The sequence below is a fragment of the Epinephelus fuscoguttatus genome, linkage group LG7 (genome assembly GCF_011397635.1).
Source record: "Epinephelus fuscoguttatus linkage group LG7, E.fuscoguttatus.final_Chr_v1".
Classification (NCBI taxonomy): Eukaryota; Metazoa; Chordata; class Actinopteri; order Perciformes; family Serranidae; genus Epinephelus; species Epinephelus fuscoguttatus.
In genome coordinates this window covers 31982717-32005281 of record NC_064758.1, presented here as the reverse complement: position 1 = coordinate 32005281, position 22565 = coordinate 31982717, and positions in this window count along the sequence as shown.

Here is a 22565-nt window from a genome sequence, read left to right as displayed (position 1 = left end):
TCACCACCTCCCTTCCTCCTCTGACCCAACCTGTCGGATCTGAGCCATCCCAGGGCATTTAGCAGTGTTTGCCCCAGCTGAACCCCAGTCCACCTCACAGCTCCTCGGGGGGTGTTTCTCATAGCTCAGCCTGATCTGCGGCTTGCCAGCTGGGGCTGACACCCCCGGGGGATGAATGAGAGGGGAGGTGGAGGATGGTGAAGGAGTGGCGACTCCGAGACAACAACAGAGTGTGAAAAGCTCCAGACGTTGACAAGAGGACCTGAGGACCTGGGTGATACGTACACACAAGCACACATGAGGCCCAACCACCGCTACTGATACACACACACACACACACACACACACACACACACACACACTCACAGATGCGTTCACTTACATAAAAGTGAATTATGCAAATATGCGCAGGGCACTTAAATTGATACCCAAACACTTGTTTTGCATAAAAATCAAGGTCACGCAGTTGCAATTGAACAGAACCTCTTTATCAAAAGCTCTCCCAGTAATTAAATGGAAAGAATTATGAATGAACAGAGTGCCAGGGTTAGTGAGGCCATTTTAACTGTGTGTGTGTGTGTGTGTGTGTGTGTGTGTGTGTGTGTGTGTGTAGGAGTATTGGACCCATTCTGATGTTTGTTTTCAGCCTCCTGCAGGTAGCTAATGACTGCACTGTATCTGGCTCTTTTAAGTATGAAAGAGATATGCACGTTGCACCGTTCGTCTCACCGACAACATTGTTAACATGGAGATAGCAGAGCCAAAATGAATGTTTCATTCTTTCCAAAAGACCCCGAAAACTAAAGATACAGAGGCGGACGGGGGATGCATCGCCTCGGCTGGCTGTGCTATAAACTTTGAGAAAGTGTCAGGGGTTACTCGGCGCTTTGGAGTTTAATCTGTGCTATTGATCATGATGTGGAGCTTCGTGGTCCCTGCCTGAGGGATCTGTGCTTTTTTTATGATGGGGATAATCTCTGGTAATCATAATCAGCCCTGCATTTTCTCTTTATCATCACAAGGAAGGCTATTCAGTCCTTGTACTGAGGGCTATGTTGTTATCATGTTGGTCTCTGTGTGTGTGTGAGTGAGTGAGTGTATGTTTGTGTAGTTGCAACACAGCCAGCAGCTCTTAGAGGCAAAATCAGGGCTGCGGACTGAGCCAGGGCTGACTGAGCAGGCTGGACGCTATGGGGAACAACTTCCATGTGCAATACTTACAGTCCTGGAGGTAACACAGGGGAGACTAATCGACTAATCACTGCCACACTATCAAGAAGCAGGCAGCTCCTGTGGGAAGCTGAGTCGTGGGAGTTACGTAATGTGCTGCATGTTCTCATAAGCAGCGGTATCCTCACTTGCCATCTTACAGGCAGCGGACAAAATAGTGAAAAATTGCTCTGCAGTAAACAACAATTTAGTGAAGCTCATATTGTTTTCGTTGAGACTGCCAGACGTGGGGATTGTATTTAAAGGCCATTTTCGGGGAACAAGATTTGAGGTACAACCAGACAAAGTTTCTTTAAGTCATTATTGAGGGGTTTGTGCACTGTTCTACTGATACATTTTCCTGCATCTGGCATATTTTGACAGAAGTTTTGCCACATTACTCTTGCCCTCCCTTGAAACCTTACACTTTATATTTATACGCTATATTTCCACCAGATCCGACAAGGATGCCAGAGGATGCGCTGCTCCACTCAACTGACTATATATGTCACAACTGTCCTTTTCCAGTTTTTAAATTGCATGTCCTGTTCTTGTTTATGAGTTCAAAGAAGTCTTTTAAATGGTATGCCCTGTTCTGTTTTGTCTGTATTTTTGTGCTTTGTTGTATTTTAGGTAGCCTTGTGTAATTTATTGGCCACGGGACTACGGATGAAAATTAGCCTCTTGGCTAATTCTGGCATTTTTATACTATGTATGTGTGCATTTATTAATTTGTACTGTCCCTTCTTAAATAAACTAAACTGAAACTGACTGCTGAGTGGAACAGCTATATTGCAGCCTGCTCGTAAACTTTCTGTTAATCCGTGTAAATACTCCACCAAAATCTACAGCTGCCACTGCTGAATATTGTTTCGCTTTAGAAATACATCACCTAGTTTGACAGCTTGGTACACGTTTTGTGAACCAGCCGCATTGTGCGAGTTGGACTCATTGCATCTGCTTTATACAAATACAGCGAACGCACCGCAACCCATTCTCTAAACTCCCTGCACTGCTCAACTGCCTCTCCTGCTCTCCCAAGATAATTTATAGAAGACATTGAGACGCCCTTCATTGCCAGATCTGGTGGAAATGGACTGTTTTTTTTAATCATTTCTTGCACAGTAATTGTATGATCTTTTTGTTGTCCACCCTTGAACTTCGTCTCTTCTGACTGAAACTTTTAATTGACTTCTTCAGTCCATTTGGAAGATATCCTTAAAAAAAAAAATCAGCTAATTGTCATGTTTGCAACTCATCACATAGTCCATTACCCCCCTACTGGCCTGAGTGGCTTTAAACAAAACAAAAATCTGACATATTTTTGTCTAATGAAGTTGTTGAAATCCGGCGCTTGGGCAGTGAAACGCAGCGGGACAAGGACAAAAGTTAAGGCAGTGAAAGTCCGACTGATTGGTGGATGGGTCCAACAAATGCAGACTTTTGCCCAAGAGACTGGTGTTCGCATCCCATTATATTCTAAAGCCAAACCTTGTTCATTTTGCCTAAACCTAACCACATGCTTTTGTTGCCTAAACCCAACTATGGGTGTTTGTTGTTGAAAGGAAAACCCCCCATCAATTCTCAGTGTTGTACCGACATAGTGTTTTTATTTTGAAAGACTGTATGTAAACGTGAAATTTCCTGTGAAAACTGAAGTGTATCTTGAAAGAAGAGAACTTGACACGGTGTCCCAGAACCTCGACAACCAATGCACCCAGGGTACCTTCCACATGTGGACGTGGAAAGTCCATGACCAAAACGTCAATATGCGATGAGGTTAGAGTGAGAATGTGTGGGGTACACATATGGTCTTTTGATCATTTGTTAATTTTAAAGTAGCTTTACACAATATTCAGAGTGTATCTATGATCCAGAGGTTGGCTACCTCCATGTTTAGAGCCATTGTGCAGACAACCTCTGGATCTATGATCCAGAGGTTGGCTCTTAAACAGGTTGCAATGTAACCACTCAGACATATGCCCACCGCCAATTTACGCCCACTAAAAGTGCTTGTTTCTGCCATTGACAGGCTCAGACTATCATTCAAAGTGTCTGACAACCCAAGGAAAGGATCCCCAAAGAGACAGACCCCCCTGTCAAAAAGCAAGATCCTCCTGTCCAACCAGAAACAGCCTCGAAATTGCCATCACCAAATCCACCAGACTTCACCGAAATAAACAGCAATTTTAGCATGTAAGAGCCAGCATAGTTTTATATCTTACTGAGTGAATTAAGGGTTTATTTCAAACCAGTGTTGGTGATTGTTGGAATAGTGAAAAGACAAACTAAGACAGGTTTTGTGAGTTTCATTTTGTGTCTTTTGACTGTGTGTTTTGTGATGATAAAATTACCTACCCTAGCGATGACGACCTCTCTGGTCAAACAAAAAGGATCCCACTCTTCAAAAAAAAGTCCAATTCTGTGTGGGAGAAACACGGTTGGATGTCTTTAGATTTAGGCAAGTAAGTTATGTAGGTAAGGTTTAGGAACAGAAACATTGCTTGATGTACCTTAAAATGACTCAAAGTTTACTTGGTTACACACGGTTTTGAACAGCGGCCTCCTTGGGGAAAGTCCTGTGTTTTGTGCCCAATCCATCACCCCAACCTACCTCCTTATGCAGGCTACTTCCTTCTTTACTCTCGATAGAGTATTGTTCGCATGATTGCAGCTTACTCAAATATGTAGATCACACACAAATTACTGGCTTATGACCACGTGGGATATATACATATTGTGAAGTATAACTTTGTGACAAGGGGCAATAAGTGGAAAAAGTAGGAAGAGGACCGACGACATCACCTGGATGAATTACACCCCAGGAAACTTTTTCAGGAACCTTAAAATTAGGAATACGTCAGGCAGACTCGTTACTGAAACAAAGACAGAGACATGAAGTCAAAATAAACCAAATGTTTTATTAAAATGATCAAAAATGAGCAAATAAGCAGGGGCTGGAGCTGCTGAGAAAACAAAAAGGGGGTGCCACCACCTATTCACCTCAGGTGCAACACTGCAATACACATGGCAAAATGGTGCAATCTACACTCGTGTCCAGATGCTTTTGCTCGCATGCATTCAGTACAGAAACTCAGATAACAACACACACGCAGGGAGCACAATTCATTCTCTGCTGAAGACACCATTACTCCACTACATCGTTACATTGCCAATAGTTGTTTGCTGCTATATTAATGCTCTGAATGTTGTTTACAACTCCTGTTTTTGAGGAAGACTTACACACTGCCGTATGTGGTCCATTTTACTGTGTATGAAATTTGTCTGCGAGTGTAGGGTTATGTTTTTGACCTCATCATGGTAACCAGTAGCATGTCTCCTCCATAATAGCCGAAGTGGTTGCACCCTCAATTTCTCTTCAGTGCTTTTACCCAGATGCAGCAGAGGGACAGCGTGGCACTTACACATGCAGCTGCTAAAAGCTGCCCCCCATTGACTCTCACCTCTGGGTAACACAGATAAACATCCAGCTTTAGTCTCAGCAGGCAGTAACTGAGTGTGTGTGTGTGTGTGTGTGTGTGTGTGTGTGTGTCTGTGCACATGTAATAGTACACTGAGCATGCAGCATGATCTCCCTTTCTGAAGCTGAATTAATATTCTGATATACATAGTAGCATTAAGACGTACAGTGACAAACATTAGCATTTAAAGGGTCGTGTTGACCTGCTTTTCAACACCCATGACTATTATAATTAATCGCTGAAGATTTGTGCTTAAAAAACTTGCACTAGTGAGGATTATCATAATTATTCAAAGCCTGGAGCAATTTGAGGCGAATCAGTGACGTTTCAAAGCTGATGTCTACTGCGTTCACCTGAGGAGGCTGTGGCCATGGGCTCGACTTCAAAATCAAGAGACACCCTCGGCGATAATAACCCCTGCACGCTCCGAACTAAAGACCACACCGCTGAGATCGGCTTTGGTTTCCGCTGAACAGTGTGTACTTTCTCTCTCTGTTTTATGATCGGAGATAAGTTAATAACTGAACGAGTGGAGAATCACTGTTTATTTTTAACAAGATGTGTGCGTTCGGGGACGAGACGTGAGGAATGCAGCCGTCTATTTCTGTGAAGATTATTGTCTCTAAGGTTTTCCACTGTACACACAATGTTCATTGCCCAACCACCCAAATGATTATCTGTTTATTCGTCTTTTGTTGACTGCACACAATCCCCCCCAGAGTCACACTGGCCTCATGTTAATTATTTTGTCAACCCTCATATCTCTTTTAATTGTTGCGGGTTTGTTTATCCTGGAGATCAAATTGAGCTTGGAGAGATTGTGGGTGGCTGCCAACACAGATCAGCCGGGAAGACTGATGAATGCATATCAAATAGTCTGACAATTGGAGCCACAGCGAGACATGCTGACAGTATAACTGATTTAAATGGATGTATGGATGGTGAGATCATATTCATGCACCTAATATGGCTCTATTCAAAAAGGCCTTTCATACAAGTTTAAGATTTGCAGAAATGATAACACAGCCGCTCATCAAGCAACGCCACAATCTTCCTTACATTTCATTTAATAGCGTAAATTGCTGTTGGCTATGGAACTGCTATTTCTATAATGGCGAGTGAAATTAACTGGTTGCAGAATCATTCTCTGCTCAGCCTAGAGGAAGTACATTTTTTAACCATTAACCTTAAATATAAGAGCAGCTCATTTTCATGATTGTATATTTGGTGTCTATTCTGATTTTTTCACCAGCAGTTGGGGCTCTAGCTGCGTACATGCTCACATTTACACTTTTTCTATTATGCAGCTCAAATGTCCCAACAGGAAACAGCAGCCTTTCTCTTGTAAAGCCCAAATATCCATTACTGCACTGACAACATCCCCTGCAGGTAAAGTAAGATCATTCCAGTCATCACTTTATTTTGGTCTCAAAATCAGGTAACAAGTGAAAATGATACAACTCATCTGGACGTAAAACTAAATGAGCTTCATGCTGTTCAAGTAATTGTGGCATTTTTCTGAGAGGTAGAAACGTGTTCGTAATATTTTGTAAGTGATGTATGAAAGTGGAGATAGACAATTTTTTGCTTTGACTTTTCACAGTGAAGTAAATGTTGCTTACACAATGTAATGGCTGTAGAATAATGACACTCTGTGTGCTGGGAAAATGAAGGCTTGATGTACACTACAAAGGAAGTGCGTCAACCATTGCACAACCAACACAGGAAGAGGATAGCACTTTTGTTTTCCCTATTATCCATCAGTAGATATCCCCAGTTACCAAAGTGTATCAACTGAAGCATGATTCAGAGTCATATAAAATATTATATTTCCTGTGCCCTCAGTCTGGATTTGATTGTGTATATTTGCTGAAAAGATGCTCTGTGTTTTGTCTCGTGGCGGCTCTTCACATTAGTGCTTTTAATATTTGCCAGTCTGCTGAGACGTACTGATGTTGGATTTCCCAGAGCCTGCCCATTAAAAGCTCTGTTTTTGCTCACTAGTTTTCTCTCTTCAGAACAAAACTGACTAAAATCACTTTTCTCCGACTGTTGTCTCTCGTCTCATCTCTCTCCTGTGTGTGTACATCAGTCACTCACTGGAGTTTTAATGCACAGATGTCATTGGCTAAGTAGCATTAGCTTCTGCAGTGATGCGGGCGCTGTGCCAGACCATTGCGGTGATGAGGGAGCTGAGCTGGAAGGCGAAGCTTTCAATTAACTGGTCAAGCTACGTCCCAACCCTCACCTATGGTCATGAGCTCTGGGTTGAGACCAAAAGAATGAGATCCCAGATACAAGCTGCCGAAATGAGTTTCCTCAGAACGGTGGCTGGGCTCAGCCTTAGAGATAGGGTAAGGAGTTCGGAGTAGAGCCGCTGCTTCTTCGCGTCGAATGGAGTCAGTTGAGGTGGTTCGGGCCTCCTGGGCGCCTCCTGTTAGACGTGTTCCAAGCACGTCCCACTAGTAGGAGGCCCTGGGGCAGACCCAGAACACACTGGAGGGATTACATATCTCATCTGGCCTGGGAACGCCTCGGGGTCCCCCAGGAGGAGCTAGAAAGTGTTGCTGGGGAGAGGGACGTCTGGGATGCTTTGCTTGGACTACTGCACCCGTGACCTGGCCCCGGATAAGCAGTTGAAAGTGGATGGATGGATGAGTGGCATCATATGAGATGATTTAATGCATGCAATTGGTTTGTGGGTTTTGGTCCACTAAACTATTGCTACAAATGCAGTTAATAAAGAAATGTTCCTTCAAAATTAAATAATTCTCACAAGTTTATAGGTTGTAGGTTTGGGGTAAGGTGGCGTCTGCGTCCTTGACCCAGAAGATTGAGAGGGATGGCATGTTAACAAGGGGGACACATTTTCAGTCCCTCCAGGATTTCCCGGGATCTTTTTGGGATTGTTGAGACCTGAAATTACTGATTTTACAGCAGCTCTTGCAGTGCATGTTGCAATGTTTAAATGTTTTTGGCATTTTTTTTGCAGCAAAATTGTGGATGCAAGTGAAAATTTCAAAAGTAGCTGCGATGCAGTCTTGGATTCAGAGCTTTTTATCATGAGCACTTCTGCTGTTTGAAGCAGTGCTGAAGCACTCTACCTGGCAAAAGACAAATAGCACTGTTGCTATGCTCTTGACAAAAACAGAAGGCAATCTAATTTCTTTGAGACTGTGCTGCCAAAAATAACACCTTATAAGCCCTGTTTCCACCAAACACTTTCAGTATGGTGCCTTTGAAACCAACAGTAACCCTTCAGACATGGTACCTAGACCCTAGTGTTTCCACCACAAACAGAACTCTTAAATGTGGGCGGGGTTGTTGTCACTCACTGCTCCGTCCAGCACTCACTGTATTTCCTCATTATCAGTAACACAGAGGGAAGTCTGCCCCTCGTTTATCATCCACAGGACGAGGCTGCACGCCAGCATTTTCAGAACAAAATCAAACAGGCTGCAGTGAGAGTCTCTCTCCATGGGGGAACTAAGAATAGTGGGTTTGTGCATTTAGTCCTTCTCAGGCAAGCTCAGGGGTTTAGTGTTGCTGTAGCCCACAGGAACGATGCTCCACTATGCTTTTTTTTTTTACCAAGTGAGGAGGGATAAAAGCAGTTCAAAATTAAGATATATATTTTTAAACAGTTGAAGATCCCCCCATTACTAAAAGTGTGTGTCATCCAAGAGAGAGTATAGAAACTAAAGTAATGGTCAAAGTTGTCACAGTGAAATTTAAGGTGTGCTGATGAATTCACGTCATCAACTCATGCGTTGAGTGACATGACATATAAAAGTTCTACCTTAAAAGTCGCCAGCAGTCGGCCCAGTGAATTATTTTTCTCCGACTCCAGCTGCTGCGAGAGGCAGCAAAACATCCTTTCATTTCATAGTTACAGTTTACTAATAAAACTCTCCACAGTATGAACAGTGGTTACATGAGCCTCAAAACCAGCCACAACTCAGCCCAGAGCAGAGTGACCGTCCTCTATTGACCAATCAACAGACTGCAGTGTTCACAGCTCCACCTTTTAGTACCAGATCTGTGTGCTAGGTACCCCAACAGAGGGGGGACCACAAATGGGGGCGGTATAGAACGGTTCCATTGGTACCATCCACAACTTTTCACAGTGGAAACAGAAAAAAAGTGTACTGTACTGTACCGTACTGTGCTACTCGGTGGAAACAGGACTTTAGACACATGTGGGTGGATGGTTGAAAGGGTGTCTATTTACACTTTAAATACTGGCCAACACTGTGGGTGCACATAAATAACCAAAGCATGTATTTCTGCTTACATTCTTGTTTGTGAATTGGATAAACATTTACATTCACACTTGTATTTCTGTTACGGTCAATGGGTTCAATCTCCAGTGACCCTCGGGTGCCTTTGAATGCTACAACTCCTCAGACTACATAGTTAAAGCATTTATGGTCAAGATAAATATTCATCAGGCTACAGTAGCTGTAAAGTGGTGAGGACATGGTATAATGTGGAATATGCTGTTGATGTTGTGTGCTTTTGATCAGGAAATCTTACACTGGGGAAACTTTAGCTCTGCTGGGGTGAAAAACAATGACTGTAGTTTTCAGGCATCCCAGAAACATTTAGTCTGTGCAGCATTTATAAAGCATAAAAAACTAAAAGTGACTGCACCCTGTTGACTGATGCTTGATATCCAAAAGAATCAATTCAAGCATTTTTTATACATTGAATGCGTAAAAAAAAAAATGTGGATGCTTTGCATACATATTTTATCAAAGTATGCAAGCAGCTGCAGGTGGAAAGAAAAGCAATCCTTTATCCTCTGTGACATTAAATCAGTGATGCAGTCAGTTTTATTGAAACATTTGATAAGTAATGGCGAAGGTAAATACTGTTACACTTAAAAGATTCAGCAGCGTTTCATTTTTCACTGTTTGGCCATTGACTCAGCATCTCTGGTTGTGCTATCTATTCAGGCTATGATTGGAATATTTCTTTAAGCTTCTGGAGAAGGTCAGAAAAGTAATTAACCTTGTTCTGTGTGCATCAACAGAGGGACTGAGACAAGAGTGCGCTCTCTCTCTCTCTCTCTCTCTCTCTCTCTCTCTAACGCACACACACACACACACACGCACGCACGCAGCACTGTAAGGTTGTACTTGAATGGACAGATTAATGAAAAAGCGATTAAACATTTGGAGTCCAATGTTTTTTCTCTGATTTAAATTAATGGAAATAAAGACGACATTAACACGTTGTCCACTGCTCACATGAATTCACCCCTTCTAGAGACTGACACACAGACAGACGGACACTGACATTTAAATAATAGCATTGTAATCACAGGAAACAGAAGCAGGCATTTCTCTGTTTTGCCCTCACTTCTTGTTGGCTGCCCTGTCCATCTCCCTCTTCATCATCCCACCTTTAACTCGACATCTGTCTGTACAGCTTCACCCCACTCCCCCTGCCACGTGCTCTTTGCTTCTCCAGAGTTGGACAGTTTCAATTTGAGAAATCCACCTAGGTGTTGAGAGGGCTTTAATGGCGGCGGTATTTCTCCCCAGTCAGCTGAGCTAGCCGCCTGGAGACTTTTTCATGTAGGCTGAGTGATTTCTTGCTGTGCACTTAAATGCTGCAACCCCTCCTCCGACTCTCCCTCACTTCAGCACTTGTGTTTTCACAAATAAGCTTGTTACATCACATAATGCTCCCCTACCTTTACGCAGCAGGCTGTGTATTCTTGGACAAAGCTGCTAATGTGAACAAATGTTTCACAGATTTTTCACTCTCCATTTCCTGTCTTGCTTTAATTGTATGTGTTGGTCTTAGAGCTGGGGGAACACAGTCAATTTCATGAGGTTTCTTTGTGAGGAAAGGCACTGGTGTTTGTAGGGCGGAGCTGACAGATTGGACAAAAGAATACAGAGCTAACAGGGCTTTCAAAATATGTTCTCGACGTAGTACACATGAAAGAAAGCCTGAAAGAGTGCAGTTCACTCTCTGAGGTACAGAGCCCAGTTTGGTGTTTTCTCTTCCACAAGCAGCCAGGTTGTTTATAATGCATGTATCGTACTGCCATCACATAACGCTTTTGATCACAGAAGATGGATATTCACTTTCACGCATCATTTAACCAGAAGATGACAACTGCGGCTAGCAGCGTCAGATGCAACAAATGCCTAAACAAACCTCGTCCAGATGCAGGGACGCTCACTCACCCAACCAAATGGTGGAATAAAAAAAAAGTGTATTCAAAACCAAACACTTTTCTTTGTTACAATATCCTCACTCATTTTTATTTTGTCTCACAATGTCATGTGAGCAATGAAAATATAATGGGTTGTCAGAACATGTAATGCTCTCAGTCATTTAAAGAGGTGGTTCTGATGAGGTTTGGTGGAAGTTTGTTTGACAAGAGGATTGAAACCAATTCTGAATAAAGTGTGGTTTCATCTCTTGAACCACTTTTTAGCTCAGTAACTCAAGTCTGTGTCATAACATGTACGTTTAGTACAAAGAAAGTCTGGGAAAAATACAGACGCATTCAGCCAACATGGCCTCGCATAAAAGTCTATACAATATTTTGGTTCACAGTTTTGAAAATAACTTAAAACACAACAAAACGTAGGATATGTTGCCATGAAAAACAGGTTTTTGCCATCGCATCTTTAATAAGCATTGTGTTATTCTTGGAAGAAAAGCGGGAAGTAGTGTGGCTTTTTTTTTTTTATGATATTTTTTGGGGGCATTTTTGCCTTTATTGGACAGGACAGGTAAGTGTGAAGGAGGGAGAGAGAGAGGGGGGGATGACATGCAGCAAAGAGCCACAGGCTGGATTCGAACCTGGGCCGCTGCGGCAACAGCCCTGTACATGGGGCGCCTGCTTTAACCACTAAGCCACCGATGCCCATAGTGTGGCATTTGTAAATCCCTTTGGTAGGAAGCCAGGGTGGATAGATGAGTGTAACGGTTTGATTTTTACAGGAGAGACAGGGGTTTGCTTACTGTCCAACACATTCTGCTGACGTATTGCGGTAAGCGAGTTGTGTCATTTCCGGTGTTTCTGTGACAGCGTCTCTGTACTGCTCTGGTGAATTCCACTTGCCTGCTTTCTCACCTCAGTTGCTTTAACGTCTACTTCAAGTCATAACCCACACTGGTTCTGTTTAAGCACCTATAGCTCTCCTCCTTTCTACGACTTTCTCGCTAATCTCTTAGCTGTTGTTTGCACGCTCTTAGCCTTGGTAGCTACATTAGCTTAGCCATGGCTTCTCCTTCTCCTGCCCTCTGTTGCCCGGTGTGTCAAATGTTCAGTTATGCCTCTGCCTCCTTTAGCGACAGTGGTAATTGTAACAAGTGTAGCTTATTTGCTGCGTTGGAGGCGAGGCTTAGTGAATTAGAAGCGCGGCTCCGCACCATGGAAAACCATTCAGCAGCTGCGGTAGTTAGCCAGTCCCCTGTAGCCGGTGCGGAGCCACATAGCCTAGCCTTAGCCTCTGCTAACTGTCCTCCGGTAACTCCCGTTCAGCCGGGAGGTTGGGTTACAGTTCGCCAGAAGCACAGCTCCAAGCCGAAGCCCACGGCTCACCACCAGCCTGTTCACGTTTCCAACCGCTTTTCCCCACTCAGCGACACACCCGCTGAGGATAAAACTCTGGTTATTGGCAGCTCTATTCTGAGAAACGTGAAGTTAGCAACACCAGCGGCCATAGTCAAATGTATTCCTGGGGCCAGAGCGGGCGACATTGAATCTAATTTAAAACTGCTGGCTAAAGCTAAACGTAGATTCAGTAAGATTGTTATTCACGTCGGCGTCAATGACACCCGGTTACGCCAATCGGAGGTCACTAAAATTAATATTGCTTCGGTGTGAATACGCAAAAACGATGTCGGACTCCGTAGTTTTCTCTGGACCCCTCCCAAATCTGACCAGTGATGACATGTTTAGCCGCATGTCATCATTTAACCGCTGGCTGTCCAGGTGGTGTCCAGCAAAGCGATGTGTGTTTTGTTAATAATTGGCATACTTTCTGGGGAAAACCTGGTCTTATTAGGAGAGACGGCATTCATCCCACTTTGGATGGAGCTGCTCTCATTTCTAGGAACCTGGCAAACTTTATTAGTAATTTAAATCCCAGAGTTGAGATCAGGACTCAGAGTCGCAGTCCTAAACGCTCTCTGAGCTTCTAGTTCAGTTACCCAGCCATAGTTTTAATAGTTTTATACAAACGGTGTCTGTCCCCCGACCGCCTAAATTATCTAAATCTAAAATTAAACAAAGAGGAGTTGTGCATAACAACCTCATAAAAATTAAAACCTCTTCTGTGACAGAAAGACAAAACAGGAGAATTAAATGCGGACTGTTAAATATCAGGTCTCTATCGTCTAAAGCAGTGTTAGTAAAAGAATTAACATCAGATACTCATATTGATTTACTCAGTCTCACTGAAACCTGGCTGTGTCCAGATGAATATGTTAGTCTAAATGAGTCCACTCCTCCCAGTCATAATAATACCCACATTCCTCGAGGCAGCGGCCGAGGAGAGGAGTTGCAGCCATTTATAACTCTAGTCTGTTAATCAGTCCTAAACCTAAACTAGATTATAATTCATTTGAAAGCCTCGTTCTTAGTCTTTTACATCCGACCTGGAAAACCTCGCAGCCACTTTTATTTGTTATAGTGTACCGTGCTCCTGGCCCGTATTCTGAATTTTTATCTGAATTCTCAGAGTTTTTATCCAGTTTAGTTCTTAAATCAGATAAAGTTATTATTGTAGGCGATTTTAACATTCATGTCGACGCGGATAATGACTCCTGGCTACCGCGTTTATCTCATTATTAGACTCCATTGGCTTCAGTCAGGGTGTACATGAACCTACTCATTGTTTTAACCATACCCTTGATCTAGTTCTGACGTATGGAATTGAAATTGATAACCTAAAAGTCTTTCCACAGAATCCCTCGCTATCGGATCATTATCTGATTACTTTTGATTTCTTTTTACTCGATTACACGCCACTCAGCAACAGTTACTATACTAGATGTTTATCAGATAGTGCTGCAAAACTTAAGGAAAAGATTACTCGTCGTTAAATTCAATACCAATACCTTCAGTTACAGAGTTTTCCATTGAATACTTTAACCTCTCCCGAATTGATCATTTTGTTGATAGCACCGTAGGCTCGCTACGAACAACGCTCGACTCTGTAGCTCCTCTTAAAAAGAAGTTAAAAAAGCAAAGAAAGTTCGCTCCTTGGTATAACTCTCAAACCCGTAAGTTAAAACAAATATCGCGAAAATTTGAAAGGAATTGGCGATTAACCAAACTGGAAGAATCTCGTTTAATCTGGACAGACAGTCTCAAAACTTATAAGAGGGGCCTCACAATGCCAGAGCAAACTATTACTCAGCTCTAATAGAAGACAATAAGAACAACCCCAGGTTTCTTTTCAGCACTGTAGCCAGGCTGACTGAGAGTCAGAGCTCTATTGAGCCTCGTATTCCCTTAGCCCTTAGCAGTAATGATTTTATGAGCTTTTTTAATGACAAAATTCTAACTATTAGAGGCAAAATTCATGACCTCCTGCCCTCAGATAGTACCTATCTAACCTCAAACACAGCTGTAAAATCTAATATATATTTAGATTGCTTCTCCCCAATTTCTCTTCAAGAATTGACTGCAGTGATTTCTTCATCCAAATCATCAACGTGTCTCTTAGACCCCATCCCAACTAGGCTACTTAAGGAGGTCTTACCTATAGTTAACACTCATATATTAGATATGATCAATATATCCTTATTAACAGGTTATGTACCACAGTCTTTTAAGGTAGCTGTAATTAAACCTTTACTAAAAAAGCCCACCCTGGATCCAGAGGTGTTAGCCAACTATAGACCAATATCTAATCTTCCCTTTATGTCAAAGATCCTTGAGAAAGTAGTCGCAGACCAGCTGTGTGATTTTCTCCAGGATAATAATTTATTTGAGGAATTTCAGTCAGGATTTAGAGTGCATCATAGCACTGAGACAGCTCTAGTTAAAATTACAAATGACCTTCTGATTGCTTCAGACAAAGGACTCGTCTCTGTACTTGTTTTATTAGATCTTAGTGCGGCGTTTGACACAATTGACCATCAAATTCTGCTGCAGAGACTGGATCACTTAATTGGCTTAAAAGGTTCAGCACTAAGCTGGTTTAAATCTTATTTATCTGATCGTTTTCAATTTGTTGACGTTCGCAATGAACCATCCTTACGTACTAAAGTTTGTTTTGGAGTTCCATGAGTTCTGTGCTCGGACCAATCCTGTTTACTCTATATATGCTTCCGTTAGGTAACATCATTAGAAATCACTCTATAAATTTCCATTGTTATGCGGATGATACTCAGTTGTATTTATCAATGAAGCCAGAAGAAAGCAATCAATTAACTAAACTCCATAATTGCCTTAAAGACATAAAAACTTGGATGAGCACCAATTTCCTGATGTTAAATTCAGACAAAACTGAAGTTATTGTTCTTGGCCCCAAACAACTCAGAGACTCTTTATCTGATGACATAGTTTCTCTAGATGGCATTGCTCTGGCCCCTGCCACTACCGTAAGAAACCTCGGAGTAACATTTGATCAAGATTTGTCTTTTAATTCTCATTTAAAGCAAACCTCACGGACTGCATTTTTCATCTGCGTAATATTGCGAAAATTAGGCCTATCCTGACCCGAAAAGATGCAGAAAAATTGGTCCACGCTTTTGTTACCTCAAGGCTGGATTATTGTAACTCTCTATTATCAGGTAGCTCTAGTAAGTCCTTAAAAACTCTCCAGCTAATTCAGAATGCAGCAGCACGTGTACTAACAGGAACTAATAAACGCGATCATATCTCTCCTGTTTTAGCTTCTCTGCACTGGCTCCCTGTAAAATCCAGAATTGAATTTAAAATCCTACTGTTAACTTATAAAGCTCTAAATGGTCAAGCTCCATCATATCTTAGAGAGCTCAGAGTGCCATATTATCCCACCAGAACACTGCGCTCTGAGAACGCAGGGTTACTCGTGGTCCCTAAAGTCTCCACAAGTAGATCAGGAGCCAGAGCCTTTAGCTATCAGGCTCCTCTCCTGTGGAATCATCTTCCTGTTACGGTCCGGGAGGCAGACACCGTCTCCACATTTAAGACTAGACTTAAGACTTTCCTCTTTGATAAAGCTTATAGTTAGGGCTGGCTCAGGCTTGTCCTGTACCAGCCCTTAGTTAGGCTGACTTAGGCCTAGTCTGCCGGAGGACCCCTCTATAATACACCGGGCCCCTTCTCTCCTTCTCTCTCTCTCTCTCTCTCGTATCCTATTACTGCATCTAGCTAACCCGGCCATTCTGGATGTCACTAACTCGGCTTCTTCTCCGGAGCCTGTGTGCTCCACTGTCTCTCAGATTAACTCATATCACAGCGGTGCCTGGACAGCGTGACGTGTGGTTGTGCTGCTGCCGTGGTCCCGCCAGATGCCTCCTGCTGCTGCTGCCATCATTAGTCATTAGTCATACTTCTTCTGTTATTATACACATATGATTATTGTCACACATGTATACTGCCAGGTATTAATACATACTTTCAACATATTGTACCGCAGTAACCAGAACTATAACTATAATATTATTACTTCCATTAATGTTGTTGTAAGATACTGTCATTACCTGCATATCTCTCTCGCTCTCTCTCTCTCTCTCCCTCTCTCTCTCTCTCTCTCTCTCTCTCTCTCTCTCTCTCTCCCTGTGTCATATGGATTGCTGTTAATTTATCATGTTGATCTGTTCTGTACGACATCTATTGCACGTCTGTCCGTCCTGGAAGAGGGATCCCTCCTCAGTTGCTCTTCCTGAGGTTTCTACCGTTTTTTTTCCCCCGTTAAAGGGGTTTTTTTGGGGAGTTTTTCCTTATCCGCTGTGAGGGTCTTAAGGACAGAGGGATGTCGTATGCTGTAAAGCCCTGTGAGGCAAATTGTGATTTGTGATATTGGGCTTTATAAATAAAATTGATTGATTGATTGATTGATTCTCACTCCCACCTCGTCGCATATCAGCGTTTGGTCATGGACTTTCCATGTGCAGATATGACATGCAAGGTACCCTGGCTGTGTTAGTCTTTGACGTTCTGGGCCGCTGTACCAAAATCTGCCTGTTACATTTAATGTCTTCTTTCAAAATAGACTTCCCTGTGTACACTGTGAATTCACGTTTTGTTTGTTGGACCCATCCACCACCCCTCCTGCCCGCCCAACTCGGACTTCCTCTGCCTTAACCTTCGTTCTTTCCCCCTGATGCTGCCGGCTGCTGTTAAATAATAACGGCGACTGGTTGTGTATACTGCCAACCTTGAAACATTGGGGTTTTTTTTGACGGTGTCTGATGCGGGAAGTCACTGCCCAAGCACCAGATTTCGATGACTTCGGAGTGAGGCCGGGTTGTACTGTCTTTTAACAACAGTCAACAACAGTGTTGGTTTTGTTTTTGACCATCACACACTTTTTGTAAGATTTCCTCACCTAAACAATGATTTGTTGTTATCAAGATTTGAAAATCTTCATCGGTCCACTGGGGGCAGAAATGCATTTGCGTTGTTCTGGGATTTACAGATGATCTATTCTGTCATTAATATATCTGGGCCAAATGGCAATCTCTGGGGCCAAAAAATTTATTCAACGTAGAATTGCCCAAAACTTCAGTTCCTTAAATGGCCACTTGCTCCAAAAGCAAATCATTTTCCATAGGTCCCTTTGTTAAAATACAACCTTTACTGCATGTTTACAAAAAAAAACCCTGGTCTTTATTGCTAACATCAGCATTCATGACAACTGTAATTGGGTGACTTTTTATATAACTTTTTACTTTTTTTAATTAAGGTTTAAAGATACATGTGATTAAGGGGAAAGCTGCTTTGAGTAACAGGTGTGTTGTCCATTGAGAAGTTGCTACCACAGCAACAATGTTGGTCAGGTTTCCTAATCATGGCGTAATCTGAGATTCATAGCCATAGTATTTTTGTGTGTTTTCAGTTCACAAAATTTTATTGTAACATAATTGTCACCTAAAAAAGTTCGGCATTTGGTTGTACTAAAAGACCCCTTAAGTAGTCGGATGCTTTTCCAGTAAATTCAGTTTTGGTTTTAAGGCTGTTTTTGTTTTCTGTCTAGCAAAAATTAGGATGAGCATTATCACTGTTAATAAACATAGATTGTTCACTGTGCTAACCAAGCTAGCAGCTAGCGTTAGGGTTAGCTCCACCCTCTTATCCAAATATGGTCACCTGTGGCTCCAAAAAATCCAAGATGGAGGTTAAAATGCCAAGCTTCAAAACAGGACTCCACAAACCAATGGGTGATGTCAGGGTGACTACGTAGATTAATGTTTATACACTCTATGATCTGGACTTGTTGCTTTTAGCCTAATAATCAGACTGAATTGCCATTTCATTTCAAATAAAGTTATCATGTCCAAGAGTAGTACTATGGAGCAGTGTTTTTTCTGGTGGACCCTGATTTGCATGTGTTTTCGAGCACTTGGATGTCACGGTTACACTGGTCTTGCTACTAGTTTTATGCTATTCCACTAAAGGAAAGTTGATGGCCCTAACATGCAAAAAGTGCAGCAATGAGCCAGCAAAGCTAAGGAAGACCACAAGTTAGCAAATTCAGATGTAAACATTGCACTTTTGAGATTATTCCCCCCAAAAAAGTGTTCATTGCAGGTGTTAAATGGTAAAGAAAAAGATTTGGGATTGACGTGATGCGTTTAATGAGAAATTCTGCATATAATAATAACTTCCGCTTGTTTACATGGAATTTTCACAGGGCATCTTTAACGTTCAGCCTGATATTGTGTTGATGTTTGATTTCTTTTGGAAGGAGAGGTTATTTTGATTGTATTTAGTGTAACCAATCAGTCCTGCTAGTGTCATTGTAGTCAAAGTGGTTGTTATTTTTGTGAGTTTAATCATTACTATTCAGCTTCTTGTAGCTTTTTTGTTGCTATTTTGTTAGCTCTGAAGATGACATCACCAATCTACAAAGCTCTGATTTCTCAATTGGTCTTCCAGTTAGGGAAACAGTTGTCAGTGAGCGCAACACCAAACCTATTTGAACTGAGAGGTGTGAAGTAATTCAATGTGGCAATGTTGCTTTAACTCTTGTCCTGCTTGACTAACATCACTGTAGCTATGCGGCGACTGTAATAAAGAAAGAAGTTGAGCGTGCTGTAATGTGGAGGTGATGGACAGATATGATGGACAGCCATGCTCTCTTCCTCATTAAGCCTTAAGTTTTTTTTTTTACTTTTCTGGTGGAACTCTGTTTAGTACCTGGATGAGAAAAGGTCATCACAAGATGTAACCTGCCTCTCCCTGTGACGTTTTTTTCTCAGGCCTCGGTTTAATTATTAGTCTGCATCATGTAGCCAGAATAGTGCTGACATTAGCTGTCTTAATGAAGAAACGGCATCTTCAGCTGTCAGAGGATATTAGACTCACTTGACCTCTCCAGAGTTACCTGCCCACACAAATCACCATTCAACTCTCAGCCACAGCAAAAGGATTCCTCCTGTACTTTTACAAGAACAAGGACTGCGAGCGTTGCATACAGGCTGCTTACACACAGAATCATTTGGCATTTGCGAAAGAGAAAACCTCAAGAAGTAACTGTTACCTCAACTCCGTGTTGCCTCATCAGTAAATCTCAACTTTAAAATGTGTTTTAGGGATGCATCATTAAGATTAAAACAAGTGCCATCAAAGGTAGTGGACCAGCTGTGGATGAGAGGAGATCTTTCATCAGACACTAACAACAGATAGCCGGCCCAATTATACGACATCAGTCAAGATGAGAATCATGACTTCAATCAGCACCTTTGAAACATGATCAGAAATGCAGAGCATGTTGGGATCAACAAACACCAAAGACTTAGCCTTCTCAGAGGGACACGGGCCGAGGAGCATGAAATGCAAAAAGTTAATAAAAGCTGTTGTACTGGAACTTATCAGGTGTTTGCACTGCTTAAAACACATTCGTGATGTTAAAAAAGAAAAACATCTCAGGAGAGCTTTCTGCTTATGCACCACATCACATAAATGCCTTTTTTTCTCTGCATTTTAACATTCAGGAAATTATTTTCTAATGACTTCAGTGCATAATTTATATACAGCATCTGTTGTTGTGCGAGGCGAATCACTGATTTTGTTGCCAAAGGAATCTTTGAGTATGACATAAACACTGCAGGGTTTTCTCTTTTTATGTGGTTTTTGAACGGGACACACTTGAAATATACTCTGACATCCATGGCAATTAAATTAGTCGCTACAATACCTGTTCTTGCACTCCAGTAGTAGTCCAAAAAATAAATAAATAAAAAAGGCCCTTTAACATAAACGGGACATGAAAGGACTTTCTAAAACCTTTCAGCATTATTTCTCTCACACAGTTTCCAACAGGAGCGCCCTAGTTTCAGTTGCATTTTTGAATAATGGATGCTTCATGACACAGTACTTGGGCATCAATCCAAAAAACAAATCTATTCGCCAAAGCAAATCTAGAATTAATAATGACTGGGAAAAGAATTATTGCTGATTTAACGCATTCATATTCATTTTCGACAGTAACATCCATCAATTGTGAGTCTTTCCATTATGTCTTTTGAGCAAACACTAGAACTCATTTAACAACAATGCAAGCTCTGAGAAGAAGAAAAAAAAATCCTCCAACCCACCCCCCCACCACACACACACACACACACACACACACACACACAGTGAAGCTATCGACAGGCGTGGATCAATTCTTACTTTATTGAAGAATAATCTAGACATGTTCTGACTGCTTTGTCTAGCCACGGGCGGTTTAATATCAACCCAATCATAGAGGTAGTTTCAATGTACACTGACTCCGTCCCACAAAATGAATCAACATGTGTGTGAGCGTGAGAGACAAAGAGGTAGCGTGAGTTAGGAGGGGACAAACAGAGAGACGGGCGCTGCAGAATTACCCAGAGTGAGATGTGGCACAGATGGTGGGGAGGGAAGGTAATGGGGGGGCCGCCATCCATGTGTTCCCCAGACACATAACTCAAATGCACCATTATTACATTGACACAATGACTGCTTCACAGACATCTCCATATCTGGCCTGCATCCCTCCACCGCTGTATATAAAATAAAATAAAAACTGGAGACATAACACATGGAAAATAACCACGCACTAAACAGTGAAATAAATCCCATTCAACGTGAGAGGGATTTTTAATATTGACAGTTTTATTAACTCTAGAGGTAGACCAGCTGAAGGTGGAAAATAATAAAACACCTCATTAATTTTTCAGGGCCATCTCTCGAAATATTCAAACAAGAGTAGATTTGAGAGCGAGATGCAAGGACCCATAATCGTCCTCATTTGTTGATTCCAAGTTTACGGCTGGATGGTGACATCTTTAATATGAACATCACTTCTTTTCTTTTTTTCTCCTCCTACAACGCGTGCCTCTGTGATAAATCAGCCATGTCTGTTGTCATGCCAAGGTCCTCTGCCACCCCCGGAGGTTTGTTGCTGAGACCATATAGCTGGTGATTTGAGGCGATCCAGCTGGAAGTGCTCGGCTGCTGAGACTCTGAACTCTGACTGCCTGGGCCAGACACAACAATCATTTGGCCCAGTCCGACATACACAGCAATGTCAAGCAATAAACTGCATCTGCTGCCAGAAGTGGGACCAAGTCATTGTTTTGCAAGTCGCAAGTACGTCTCAAGTCTCAAGTGAAGACAGGTAAGTCCAGAGTGAAGTCCTAAGTCAAGACCATAGACTGTTAAATCAAGATGGACGACATGACGGCACCCCAAAGTAAAGCGATAATATCTCTATCTCCCCCTGGTGGCTAGCTGCAGTATAGGCCATAAACCTATCCCCTACGAGTTACAGACAGGACATGGGCCAAACTAAAAAGTCAAAGTACATGTCAAAGATGGTTTCTGTCATTATGTGTAGTTCTTATCACCCTAATGTGTGTTTTTTTTTAATTAGTTTGGTTTTAATTAGGTATTTGATGCTGTAATATGGGGGCTGATGTGTGCCAATCGGTGTGCTCGCGATCAGTGGAGCTGCTCGCCATTGTTCCAACTGGTGTATAGGCAGGAACTCTACACAGAGATCACTACTGTGCAGACTCTGGCTCCAAATGACGTTACCAGCACAATGTGGCAGTGACCGTTACTGTGATATTTTGACTTCATTATCGTATAGTGGGGTAAGTAGAGACGTATCCTCCATCTTTATATACAGCCTGTGGTCAAGACAGACAAGTCCTAAGTAGAGGTAGACAGATGCATCGGTTTGGCTGATTAACAGGTGCGTAAATGGCGGAATGGGGCTCTGATAGTGGCCGATGGCTATAACCTCCATTGGTCACGTGGGTATGGCATGAGGCTTTTGCATGGAGTACCCCACGTGCAAAGTCAAGGTAATGTGTGCTTTAGATAAATTGTACAATGTAGGACAATTTTACTTCGTTATTAGGGGCATCATAAGGTTGCTGGTTATAAAATAGCATTATGTGCTTTTGTTGTTTTGCTCGAAAGCATGGTTAGTATACTTTTGCTAGAATTAAGTACCAAGCCACTAGCAATGTGTGTGAAATTAATTTCTGATAATCTAAAGGACTATTAAATCAGAATTACTGAGAGACTGTGAGGGGCTGGCACTCAGTGCCCTCCAGCCATGAATGCACAACAAATTTTCAATCATATTTTTCACCGTACATCACCGTACCGCATTTTTCTGGTGATACAGAAATGTGACCTTGTCCCGGGAAAAATCTTATTTTACTGCAAGCCTGCTGAGAGGTGCTTATGTCATAACAGACCTG